Source organism: Rhinoderma darwinii, chromosome 1 (genome assembly GCF_050947455.1).
Source record: "Rhinoderma darwinii isolate aRhiDar2 chromosome 1, aRhiDar2.hap1, whole genome shotgun sequence".
NCBI lineage: Eukaryota > Metazoa > Chordata > Amphibia > Anura > Rhinodermatidae > Rhinoderma > Rhinoderma darwinii.
In genome coordinates, this window is record NC_134687.1 from 495,496,309 (window position 1) to 495,506,792 (window position 10,484).

The following is a 10,484-nucleotide window of genomic DNA, read 5'->3' on the forward strand; positions in this document are numbered from 1 at the left end:
AGAGTGATCAGAGATAACCATATCCATAATAGCTACATCTTTTATTGTATGTAACAAGCCCTGAGAAGCCAAAAAAATAAATCAATTCTCGACCAAGCAGATTGAGAATGGGAAAAATGCGTGTATTCCCTACCCATGGTATTAACGTATCTCCACACATCTGTTACTCCTGTTGATTGTAATAGTTGTTGTAAAATAGAATCCCCCTGTCTTTCCCATTGCGATACCGGGTGTGAACGCTTTCTATCCTCTGCGACAACATTCACCGTATTAAGATCACCTCCATTGAGGATCTGTTGATGTCTATCCTGCAAAAGTGTACTCTCAATCTGTTGAACGAACCCCATATTAGACCTATTAGGTGCATACAGATTATACAGACTCAACCGCCCTGCTAGGCACTCCACTTTCAATCTGATGTAACGCCCCTTAGCTTCTGTAGTAGAGTCTATAACTTGATGTTTGAGTTTTTTATGTATTAAAATCAGAACACCTGCTTTTCCAGCAACTGCCGGAGACACATGAACCACTCCCACCCACAATTTCTGCATCCTATGAAAATTCTCTTCTATCAAATGTGTTTCTTGTAACAGGGCAATATCTATTTTCAGCTTTTTCAGATGACGCAACTCCATCATACGCTTGTTAGGGGACAATAGCCCCTTCACGTCCAGGAGACTACTCGCATAAAATTTCTCCTGTCGATTATACCCAAGATGTTCCTGATCGTCAGTTATCTAAGACCTCTGCCAACGAATATATTGTGATATGCAAGATCCCTCCCCCCAACTCCCAAAACAGGCATCCCAACCCCCAATACCATAACATTGTAAGAAAAAACATTTCTATACGAAGGTGTTATATCGTAGACTACACTTTTTTCACTCATACTTAAGAGGAGGATTAGTTTGCCCCACCTACATCCGTGAAGAGTTGAGCGTAACCCTCCTCTAGCAACCAACCCCCTCCTGAAATCTAGCAAAAGAAACTTCACTACACTTCCCGCCAAAAATCAGCAGATATTACCCCCACATTGCCTCAGTGTAGTAAAAAGCATTCCTCATACAGTATTAACATTCGTCTTAAACTAAATATCCTTTCAGTAGTACCAGTTTAGCCAACAGCTACACAAAATAAAGTGCAACCAAAATACTTGCGAGCAGAACTTCCTCAGTCCAAGAACTCAGTCCTCCGGTCGATCCATGGAATGGAATGAGACACTATCTGACCCTGCGACAATGGGGTCTCGTCTCGGAGAATCTTTCAGAGATCTACGCGGCGTGTTCCTCCTCGACGATAATGTGAAAGTTCCACCGTCATCCATAGACACTGATTCCATAAACTTTGTGGCGTCCTCTGGGGAGGAAAACACTTCCATCTTGCGGTCAGGCAAAAAGACTTTCAAAACAGCCGGGAACTGCAAAAAGAATCTCAGCTGTCTCCTCACCATAGTCGAGCATGCTGTGGAAAAAGCTCTCCGCTTCCTAGCAACTTCCGCTGAATAATCTCCAAAGAGTAAAATTTTGTGAGTCTGTACTTTTACTGGTGCACCTGCCTTCTTGAAGGTCTGCAAAATGGCCACCTTATCCACATAGCTCAAATATTTCACAATCACCATGCTTCTGTGAAACCCTGGGTGGACCAACTCTGTGTGCCCGTTCTATGATACACCGCCTCTGTATACCCAGTGTTTGCGGTAATTCCACCGCACAGATCTGTGCCAATTGATTGTGAGGGATGGATTCCGGAATCCCTATAATCCGGAAATTACTCCTCAGTGACCTGTTCTCCAAGTCTTCCACTTTTTCCAATAAAGTCCGGTTGGATTTAAGAGTATGCTGTAAACATGTCTGGACTCTGCCCAATTCATCCTCCATTAGACTCATGCGTTGCTCCAGCTCAGAAATCTGTGTGCCATGTCTCCCTTTGCAAGACTGCTAGGGCGTTGCTCACCGTCTGCTCCAATGAGGCCGTTATATCTGGAGCCAGCAGCTTCGCCACCTCCAAAGCCAAAGACCTGCAAGATACGTCTAGTCCTGGCACCAATGTTGCCATTTTCAGGCACGCCAGTCTGTCCTCTCTCTGAGGAAGCAAAGTTCCAGGCATCTGCATCCCGGGTCGTTGTACAAATTTCTCCATGCTGTAGAGCAAGGAATAGCTGAACAGGTATGGGGTGTCAAAACCCACTACTGGACCAGTTTGTGACCCGGGAAGCGATGTTACAGGAGGTTAGTCACCGGAGCTCTCACTCTCTGCTGACTCCCATGCGCGCGCAGGAACCGGAAGTTAAAGAACCCTTTTATGTTGAATGCCCTACCGGTTAGGGGGTGATAATACTTGTCCTCTTTAGTGATATTGGAACATTGCAAGCAATGTAAACAGGGAAAGGTACCCTTCTTCTTGTGTGTGTACATAGGAGAGCAGGATGTTCTCTTCTATCTCTATCACATATATAGAAGCAGCAACAGCATGGAGCATATTGCATAGCAGCACTAAGAAGCGTAGCTGTGAATCCAGCACTGAAGTAAGACATAACACTTACTAAAAACTGCTGCGGCGTCTTTGTGCACGTCTGCCTTCCTCACCTCTCCATAGACTTCTATAGGCAGCGTGTAACCTGATCCATTAGTGAGCTGATAGCCTTAGGCCCCATGCACACGATCATATTTTTCATCCATCCGTAAATACTGTCCGTAAATACGGATCCGTATATCATCCGCATATACGAAAGGGTGTCCGTAAATACGGTCCGTAGCGTATCCGTATTTATAGATCCACAAAAAAATAAAGGAATGTAGGGTAATCCCACAGCGTTGCATAGCGGCTATGGATGCACATCAGTCAACAGATGCTGCACTATTGTTTCTGGTATTTTCAGTCAAATCTGCGATTGAGGCCCCAACAGAGCCACCAACACAGGTTTTAAGGGGGAGGAAAAGGAGCCTGATAAGGCCTCTTTCAAATTCATGTTGGAGGCTCCGTTAGAGGCAATAGTCGTAGATCCGGCCGACATTACCGGAACCAATAGCACAGAATGCTGCGATATTGTTCACGGTAAAAACGTGGACACCTCGACGGACCACGTTAAAGCCAATTGGTTCCGTCGGCTGCCGTGGTGCAACGGAACCGGTGTGTCTGGTACTTTCCGTGCTCTGCTCCTATGATGGAGCACAGAAACGGATATACCAAACACAGATGTGAACATAGCCTTAGTGGAGAAAGATACATTTTCCTCTGTTATATATATATATATATATATATATATATTAAAAAAAAGTATATATATTATATATATATATTCGCTTGTACTATTGATTTTTGAGTGACCATTTAATTTCTCAGTTTCCCTCAACTTTGGTATGTTCTTGCCAGTGAAAATTACTACTTTTAAATGGCCGAATTTGATTGCAGCATATGCAGTTTTATCTTCATTTCAACAGTTTTTCTTAGCAATAGTATTATATACATTGCGCATTTGCAAATAGATTTTCCTATTCTTATTTTTTTTCTGCACATGCAAAGAGACCTTTGTAATAGTAAGTTTCCATCAACTCTCAGGGGCCAACTCAGGGTTTTTAAAAGTGGGTTTCCAAACGCATACTTTTCAAGTTACTTTCGACACGCTCTCGCTACCCTCTGGTTTTTATCCCACGAGCAGTTGTCTGCAAATCCACCAACCTAGCCCTTTATATTACAAGCTCTATTAAAAAAAAAAAGGACTAGGCTAGTGGATATGTAAAAACCAGTGTAGATCGTGCCCCACACTGGCCCCTGTAGATAGTGCCACAGTGTCCCTTGTAGATCGTGCTGCACACAGCCCATGTAGATAGTGCCACAGTGCTTCCAGTAGAAAGTGCTACATTGCCTCCAGTATTGACACACACTGCTTCCTGTAGATAATGCCACAGTGCCCCCCCCTGTAGATAGTGCCCATGTAGTGCCACAGTGCCCAAGTAGGTAGTGCCATATGGTTAAACAAGCACTCACCTGCCCCCGCTTCCGTGTTCTCTCCTCCAGCGTTGCAGGCCAGGTCTATTCCGACCAGGCCAGCTTCAGCAAAAGTGTCATTGCGCCACCTGAATCATAAAAAAAGCGGCGAGTGGGGAAAAGGTAACTGATGGTCCACTTGCCTCGCCAGCGCTGCCAATTGTATCCGCGTACAATTGAGTCTCATAGTATGTGTGGCCCCTCCTGTACTGGTCGCTTGCGCCCCTGAACTCTATAGTCTCAAAGACGTCCACAAGGGAATAGGTCTTGAAAAGAATTACAACAGTTGGTAGGGTTTTAGTTGTGGGGTTGCTGTGACTACTAAGTAAGTTGTGGAAGAGACTGCTGGAAGTGAGGGGGATTGTCTTACTGTGATCACAAATAAAAAGGGGGCTGCAGCGACTACTAAAAAGTGGGTGACTTGGCCTGTTGTGTGATTGCTGTGCCTACTGGGGGGCCTCCTCTCATGACTGGGGAATTGAAGCGAAAAGTAGAGAATAGGTGCGCTACTAAGAATACCATTAGGAAGCACTCTTTATATCCTAAAAGGGCATATGGACAAGAGTTTTCTTCATGAGACAATCCTTTTAAATTCAACCAAATACAATCCATTCAGAACCTAAGGCCCTGTACACACAGAGTTTTTTTGTTGCGTTTTGACGCGCAAACCGCGCCCAAAAATGCTGCCCATCGGGCGTTTCCGTCTCTGACCTCCCATTGACATCAATGGGAGGTAGAGAAAGTGGATTTCGCAGCATTTATTGCCCGCCGCGCTCAACGGCCGTGAAAAAACGCTACAAAAAATGTGCCAAAGAGCGCGCAGGCAGGTCAAAATCTGCCTCAAAATTCCTGAAGGACTTTTGAGGCGGCGTTTTCCAACTGCAAAAAAAACTCAGTGTGAACAGGGCCTAAGTGTTGCTAGCTGACTGTCATAATTTTTTTTTCACAGCCATTTCACCGCTCCGCCTTCTCAATCCCTGACCCGCCTCCTCAGTTCTCGGATTTGTCTCCTCTGTTCTCAGCCCCCGCCTCCTTAATCTCGCCCTCCTCAGTCATTGGCCCTGCCTTCTCAGTTCTCTGACCCCATCATGTTGCAGCTTGTTTGGGCGTCCACTTGGCAAATGAGGTTTAATGTAGATAAATATAAAGTTATGCACCTGGGTACGAACAACCTGCATGCATCATATGTCCTAGGAGGAGCTACACTGGGGGAGTCACTTGTTGAGAAGGATCTGGGTCTACTTGTAAATCATAAACTAAATAACAGCATGCAATGTCAATCAGCTGCTTCAAAGGCCAGCAAGATATTGTCGTGTATTAAAAGAGGCATGGACTCGCGGGACAGGGATATAATATTACCACTTTACAAAGCATTAGTGAGGCCTCATCTAGAATATGCAGTTCAGTTCTGGGCTCCAGTTCATAGAAAGGATGCCCTGGAGTTAGAAAAAATACAAAGAAGAGCAACACAGCTAATAAGGGGCAGGGAGAATTTAAGTTATGAGGAAAGATTAAAAGAACTAAACCTATTTAGCCTTGAAAAAAAGACGACTAAGAGGGGACATGATTTACTTATATAAATATATTAATGGCAAAAAATATGGTGAAATCCTGTTTCATGTAAAACCTCCTCAAAAAACAAGGGGGCTGTAATGACGGGGTGGGGAGACAGACAGGTGAGCCCTAATCTACCCGCCACTCAGTCCCTGCCTACTTGCACGGCCCGTCCTAGGCGACGGCGTACAACTGGGCGACGCTCCCTACGCTCAATAAGTGCACGACAGACAAAGGTACACAGAAGCTAAGGGAAATGGGGCAGTTGCCCACGGCAACACAGTGAGCAACAAGAGTAGTCAACGAGCCGAGTCAAACCAGCAGTGTACGAGGTACCAAACGCAGAGCAGGAGCGTAGTCCGTAAAGCCAGGGTCAATTTGAAGCAGAGGTCAATAGTACTAGCAGGAACAGCAGAGCCAGGAAACAAAACAGAATCACAGGCAAAGGAAGAGCAGGAAATGAAGGTATAAATAGACCGAGGGCGGGAGCTAGCTCCGTCTGGCCAGGCTGTGATAGGTTCTCCCACTCCTCAGCCTACCAGCCTGAGTGGTAGCAGATCGAGTCACTCTATCAGACCTAGGAGCAGATGCAGACTGATTAACCACGGGCGTCGACACAGAGGCTGTGTCTGGCAGAACCTTTACAGTACCCCTCCTTTTATGAGGGGCCACTGGACCCTTCCTAGGTGGACCTGGCTTATTGGGGAACCGTAGATGGAACCACCTGAGCTATACCCCAGCGTGAACATCCCGGGCGGGTACCCAAGTCCTCTCCTCAGGCCCGTATCCTCTCCAATGGACCAGGTACTGGAGGGAGCCTTGGACCATCCCGCTGACCACACTCTTGGCCACCTCGAATTCTACCCCTTCAGGGGTGAGAACAGGGACCGGAGGTTTCCTCGAAGTAGCCAAGGACGGGGAGCAGCGTTTCAGGAGGGAGGCATGAAACACGTCGTGTATTTGAAAAAAGACGTTGGTAACTCCAGCCGGAAGGAGACAGGGTTAAGGACCTCAATGACCTTGTACGGCCCTATATACCGGGGAGCAAATTTTTTGGACGGAACTTTACGACGCAAATTTTTTGAAGACAGCCACACCAGATCCCCGACCAAAAACAAGGGGTTAGCAGAACGTCTTCTATCTGCCTGAGTCTTTTGTATGCTCTGGGACGCCTCTAGGTTCTTCTGGACCTGGGCCCAGCCTGTGCACAGTTCCCGATGAACTACATCTACCTCGGGATTGTTGGAACCACCAGGTGAAACGCAGGAGAACCGTGGATTAAACCCAAAATTACAGAAAAAGGGGGAGACCCCTGACGAGTTACTGACCCGGTTATTAAGGGAAAATTCGGAGAGGGGCATGAAAGAGACCCAATCATATTGACAGTCTGAGATAAAACACCTTAAATATTGTTCTAGAGACTGATTAGTCCTCTCAATTTGGCCATTAGTTTCAGGATGGAAGGCCAAGGAGAAGGACAGATCAATCTCCAACTTTTTACAGAAAGCTCTCCAAAACAATGAAACAAATTGTTTGTTAGGGATCTGCCAGGTACTACGTCTAGGTATACTCCTGGGATTAATCAATCCACACCTGAGGCCAGACCTGTTCGACTGACACCATCTCCCACCAACCAGGGTGGCAGGCTTAGGAGTGGGAGAGCCTATCGCGGCCTGGTTAGTCGGAGTTAGCTCCGCCCCCTGTCCTTTATTACCTGCCTTGTTCTCCTCCTCAGTGCTTGTAATTCTTCTGGATTCCTGACCCCACTGCTGCTTGCTCCAGCCTGCTTCTGCCGTGCTTCTGCCTTGCTACAGTTCCGCTTAACCTGCTTTGCTTTGCCTCTGGCTTGCTTCCTCCTCCGTGCTCACTTGGGTATACTCCACTTCATCCTGGTCCGGACTACTCATTCACCGCTCCGTTTCCTCGCGGCGTTCCGTGGGCTACTGCCCCTTCCCTTGCGTGTTCCCTGTTTGTTCTCCTGTGCACTTAGACAGCGTAGGGACCGCCGCCCAGTTGTACCCCGTCGCCTAGGGCGGGTCGTTGCAAGTAGGCAGGGACAGGGCGGTGGGTAGATTAGGGCTCACTTTCCCTTGACCTCCTTCCTGCCATTACATAATTACAAGCCCATACCTAGTCTACCATTTCTCCTACGCTGACGCTATCATGGACCCCCTTGAGACCCTGACCCAGCAGATGCAGGGCCTCTCCCTACAGGTCCAGGCCCTGGCCCAGAGGGTCAACCAGGGTGACGCTGCCTTAGTAGTTCCCCTCACCTCACCTCTAGAACCCGACCTCAAGTTACCTGACCGGTTCTCAGGGGACCGTAAGACGTTTCTCTCCTTTCGGGAGAGTTGCAGACTGTATTTCCGCCTAAAACCCCACTCCTCAGGTTCCGAGAACCAGCGGGTGGGTATCATCATATCCCGACTCCAGGAAGGGCCCCAAGAGTGGGCCTTCTCCTTGGCTCCTGACGCCCCTGAACTTTCTTCTGTTGATAGTTTTTTCTCTGCCCTCGGACTCATTTACGACGAGACTGACAGGACTGCTTTAGCCGAGAGTCAGCTGGTGACCTTACGTCAGGGTAGGAGACCAGTGGAGGAATACTGTTCTGATTTTAGAAAGTGGTGCGTAGCTTCTCGGTGGAACGATCCGGCCCTAAGGTGCCAGTTTAGGTTAGGATTATCTGACGCCCTGAAGGATCTGCTGGTTAGCTACCCCTCTTCTGACTCCCTTGACCAGGTTATGGCCCTAGCAGTACGACTTGACCGACGTCTCAGGGAACGTCAGCTGGAACGCTTCAATGTGCTCCCCTCTGACTTTTCTGCGATCCCCCCCGAGGTCCCGTCTCCTCGCCCCTCCACGGAGGACTTGGAGGTACCTATGCAACTCGGGGCCTCCATGTCCCCTCGACAACGTAGGGAGTTTCGCAGAATGAATGGTCTCTGCTTCTACTGTGGGGACGACAAGCATCTTCTGAACACCTGTCCCAGGCGCAAGAATAAAAAGCCGGAAAACTTCCGCGCCTAAGTGATCATCGGGGAGGTCACTTTGGCGCACAGGTATTTCCCGTTAATGTGAAACGCAATAAAATTTTGCTTCCCTTTCAGGTCTCGTTTGCTGGCCGGTCTGCCACGGGCAGTGCTTTCGTGGATTCTGGCTCATCTGCTAATATCATGTCTGTGGAATTTGCTATGTCTCTAAAGATGCCATTTATTGATTTACCTTATCCTATCCCTGTAGTAGGTATCGACTCAACTCCCCTTGCTAATGGTTATTTTACTCAGCATACTCCTGTTTTTGAACTCTTGGTTGGCTCCATGCATTTGGAGCAGTGCTCTGTACTGGTGATGCAGGGATTATCGTCTGATCTGGTATTAGGTCTTCCCTGGTTGCAGTTGCATAATCCCACGTTTGATTGGAATACTGGGGATCTCACCAAATGGGGTAGTGAATGTCTTATGTCATGTCTTTCTGTTAACTCTATTTCTCCCCGGGAGGAGGTAAACACGCTTCCTGAGTTTGTTCAGGACTTCGCCGATGTGTTTTCTAAGGAGGCCTCCGAGGTGTTGCCCCCCCATAGAGATTACGATTGCGCCATCGATTTGGTGCCTGGTGCCAAGCTTCCTAAGGGTAGGATATTTAATCTTTCATGTCCTGAACGTGAAGCTATGAGGGTGTATATCCAAGAATGCTTGGCCAAGGGTTTCATTCGCCCCTCGACTTCTCCTGTAGGTGCTGGCTTCTTCTTCGTGGGGAAGAAGGATGGTGGTCTTAGGCCGTGCATTGATTATCGTAACCTGAATAAAGGAACCAGTACCTACTTCCTTTGATTCCGGATCTTTTTAATCAGGTTCAGGGAGCCCAATGGTTTTCTAAGTTCGATCTACGGGGGGCATATAACCTTATCCGCATCAAAGAGGGGGATGAGTGGAAAACTGCGTTCAACACACCCGAGGGTCATTTCGAATACCTGGTCATGCCCTTTGGGTTGTGTAATGCCCCTGCTGTCTTCCAGAATTTTATTAATGAAATCCAGAGAGATTACCTGGGTAATTTTCTTGTTGTGTACCTTGATGACATACTGGTGTTTTCCAAGGACTGGTCCTCCCACGTGGAGCATGTCAGGAAGGTGCTCCAGGTCCTTCGAGAGAATAATCTGTTTGCTAAGACTGAAAAATGTGTCTTTGGGGTACAGGAGATACCATTTTTAGGGCAAATCCTCACTCCTCATTAATTCCGCATGGACCCTGCCAAGGTTCAGGCTGTGGCGGAATGGGTCCAACCTGCCTCCCTTAAGGCGTTACAGTGTTTTTTAGGGTTCGCCAACTATTACAGGAGATTTATTGCCAACTTCTCGGTCGTCGCTAAGCCTCTTACGGACCTTACTCGCAAGGGTGCTGATGTCCTCCATTGGCCCCCTGAGGCCGTCCAGGCCTTTGAGACCCTCAAGAAGTGCTTTATCTCGGCCCCCGTGCTGATTCAGCCCAACCAAGAGGAGCCATTTATTGTGGAGGTTGACGCATCCGAGGTGGGAGTGGGGGCCGTCTTGTCCCAGGGTACCAGCTCCCTCACCCATCTTCGTCCCTGTGCTTACTTCTCTATGAAGTTTTCGCCCACGGAGAGTAACTATGATATTGGCAACCGCGAACTTCTAGCCATTAAATGGGCTTTTGAAGAGTGGCGGCACTTCCTGGAGGGGGCCAGACACCAGGTAGCGGTCCTTACGGATCACAAGAATCTGGTTTTCCTAGAATCGGCCCGGAGGCTTAATCCTAGACAAGCTCGGTGGGCACTATTCTTTACCAGATTTAATTTCTTGGTTAAATATAGGGCTGGGTCCAAGAATATTAAGGCTGATGCCCTGTCACGTAGTTTAATGGCCAATCCTCCTTCCGGGAAGGATCCTGCTTGTATTTTACCCCCTGGTATAATCGTTTCTGCCA